The 3,148-nt window shown below is 44.2% G+C and overlaps 1 protein-coding gene and 1 pseudogene across 1 annotated transcript in view; one reads left to right on the plus strand and one right to left on the minus strand.

Annotated features, from left to right (window-relative positions):
• RAB40C (RAB40C, member RAS oncogene family) overlaps positions 1-3,148 on the plus strand; it is a 39,667-nt gene that overhangs the window by 11,046 nt on the left and 25,473 nt on the right. The gene's annotated exons all lie outside the window — the stretch shown is intronic.
• Positions 2,994-3,148, minus strand: part of LOC100941137 — a 644-nt pseudogene continuing 489 nt past the window's right edge.

Genomic DNA, 3,148 nt, shown 5'->3' on the forward strand with positions numbered 1-3,148 from the left:
AGGCGCCCACCACAGTGCCTGGCTTTTTTTTCTATTTTTAGTAGAGATAGGGTCTCTTGTTCAGCCTAGTCTGGAACTCCTAAGCTCAGACAATCCACCTTCCTTGGCCTTCACAGTGCTAGGATTATAGGCGTAAGCCACGAAGCCTCGTCCCTTGATACTGGGACCTAGGGCTCTGGCTGTGCCCTGTGTTCCCAGAGTGTTCCCTGCTTTCTGGTGCAATTCAGTAAGTACTTCAAGCACATGTGGGTCTGCCTGCCCTGGAATTGGCTATTTCTCTAAGAAGGCTGAGTTGTTTTGTAGGGAGAGCTATTATACCAACTTTTTAAACTACTTTTATTAAATATGAAGTACATGCAAAATAGTAATCATAATAATAACAGCGTGTGCAAAGAGTAAAGTATAACAAGATGAACATTCACCTCATCCATTGAGTTTAAGCAATTGTTTTTTGTTTGTTTGTTTTTTGAGACAGAGTCTCACTCTGTTGCCCTTGGTAGAGTGCCAGGTGTCATAGCTCACAGCAAACCTCAAACTCTTGGGCTCAGCCGATCCCCTTGCCTCAGACTCCCAAGAGCTGGGACAATAGGTGCCCACCACAATGCCTAGCTAATATTTTAATTTTAATTTTATTTATTTATTTTTTTTTTTGAGACAGTCTCGTGTCACCCTCAGTAGAGTGCCATGGTGTCATAGCTCACAGCAACCTCAAACTCTTGGGCTTAAGCAATTTTCTTGCCTCAGCCTCCCAAGTAGTTGGGATTATAGGCGCCTGCCACATGCCCAGCTTTTTTTTGTTATTGTAGTTGTCATTATTTGGCAGGCCCCAGCCGGGTTTGAACCCGCCAGCCCTGGTGTATGTGGCTGGCACTCTAGCTGCTGAGCTACAGATGTTGAGCCAATATTTCTATTTTTAGTAGAGATGGGGTCTCACTCTTGTTCCTGCTGGTCTTGAACTCCTGAGCTCAGGCTATCTTCCTGTTTCAGCCTCTCAGAGGGCTGGGATTACAGGCATGAGCCACCACACCCAGCTCATTTTATTCATTTTTTAAACAGAAGTGAAAAACATCTATGCATGGTGGCTCACACCTGTAATCCTAGCACTCTGGGAGGCTGAGGCAGGTGGATTGCCTGAGCTCAGGAGTTTGAGACCAGCCTAAGCCAGAGCGAGACCTCGTCTCTAAAAAATAGCTGGGTGTTGTGGCAGGCGCCTATAGTTCCAGCTACTTGGGAAGCTGAGGTAAGAGAATTGCTTGAGCCAAAGAGTTTGAGGTTGCTGTGAACTATGACACCATGGCACTCTACCAGCAGTGACAAAGTGAGACTCTGTCTCCAAATTTAAAAAAAAGAAATTTGTTAGGAAACTTTTCCTTCCTTTTCTGTCCTTCTCCAGGCACCAGTTTGCCGCTGATCCAATTTGCAGACATTGGTCACTGTTTCTGAGAACATCCATGCAGTATAACATAACCGGGCTGGGCACCAGTTCCCAGGAGCATGAAGTACCAGGCCTCAAATGCTGAGGATTTGGGTCCCTAGGTCTCTCCAGGGACAGGCAGTGCCTTCACTTCTGGCTCTGATCTGTATTTAGCCCCACTTTGTAGGGTAATTCAATCCACTCATCTTTAAAAGAGACCTATTAATCTAAATTCAAAGTATATCAATACCTTGAGTTTAATTTTTTTAATCAATTTTATTGAGGTAATATATAATGTGCCTTTTTTTTTTTTTTTAGTTTAATTTTTTTTTTTTGAGACAGAGCCTCAAGCTGTCCCCCTGGGTAGAGTGCTGGCATCACAGCTCACAGCAACCTCTAACTCCTAGGCTCAAGTGAGTCTCCTGCCTCAGCCTCCCAAGTAACTGGGACCATAGGCGCCTGCCACAACACCCGGCTATTTTTTGGTTGCAGCTTTCATTGTTGTTTTGGCAGGCCCAGGCTGGATTCGAACCCGCCACCTTAGGTGTATGTGGCTGGCACCTTAGCCACTTGAGCCACAGGCGCTGAGCCGAGTTTAATTTTTTTAGATCAGTTTTATTGAGGTAATATATAATGTGCCTTTTTTATTATTATTTTTTTGAGACAGGGTCTCACTATGTTGCCCTCGGTAGAGTTGCCCTTGGTTACCCTCACAGCAACCTCAAACTCTTGGGCTTAAGGGATTCTCTTACCTCAGCCTCCCAAGTAGCTGGGACTATACGCGCCCGCCACAACACCTGGCAATTTTTGTTGCAGTTACCATCGTTGTTTAGCTGTCCCGGGGCCAGTTTGAACCTGCCACCCTTGGTGTTTGTGGCTGGCTCCCTCACCACTGTGCTATGGGTGCCCAGCCTAATGTGCTCATTTTAAGTGTACAGTTCCTTGAGTTTTGACAGATATATATAGGGTGGCCATAAAGTTCACGTGCAATTTTAAATACCCTGTATACCTGTGTAGTCCATTCCCCTTATCAAGATGTGGAACATTTTCACCCCTCCCAGAAAGTCTTTCATGCCCATGTAAAGTCAGTTCCTCAGCCGCCACTGGTCTGCTTTCTGTCACTATAGATTACTTTTCCTGCTCCAGATGTCATATAAATTGAATCATACACTATGTTCTTGTGTCTGGTTCCTTTTGCTCAGCGTATTTTTAGAATTCATTCATGACATACAAATCAGTAGTTTAGGCTGGGTGTGGTGGCTCAAACCTATGATCTGGAGGGCCAAGGTAGAAGGATCACTCATGACCAACCTAAGCAAAAGTGAGGCCCTGTTTCTACTAAAAATAGGACAACTAGCTATGCACAGTGGTACACACCTATAGTCCTAGCAACTCAGGAGGCTGAGGCAGGACGAGTCCAGGGAAGTTTGAGGCAGTAGGGAGATCTGATGATGCCACTGTATTATATCCTGGGCAATGGAATGAGACTGTATCTCAAAAACTAAACAAAACAGTATTCTTTTTTTTATTTTAATTATTTATTTAAAACAAGGTCTGGCAAGTTTTATCAAAGAAAAAAAATATACATGATTTACTTTTCACCAATCTGTTCTGGCATGCTTCTAATGGTATCAGAGTCACCTGGATTAATGATGGCCAGTGTGCATACTTGGTAGTATTTTCCACATGCTATGCCCAATTAAATATTATTACCGGCTCGGCGCCTATAGCTCA

This window comes from Otolemur garnettii, unplaced genomic scaffold, assembly GCF_000181295.1.
Source record: "Otolemur garnettii isolate 467f Iridium unplaced genomic scaffold, OtoGar3 scaffold00044, whole genome shotgun sequence".
Taxonomy (NCBI): Eukaryota; Metazoa; Chordata; class Mammalia; order Primates; family Galagidae; genus Otolemur; species Otolemur garnettii.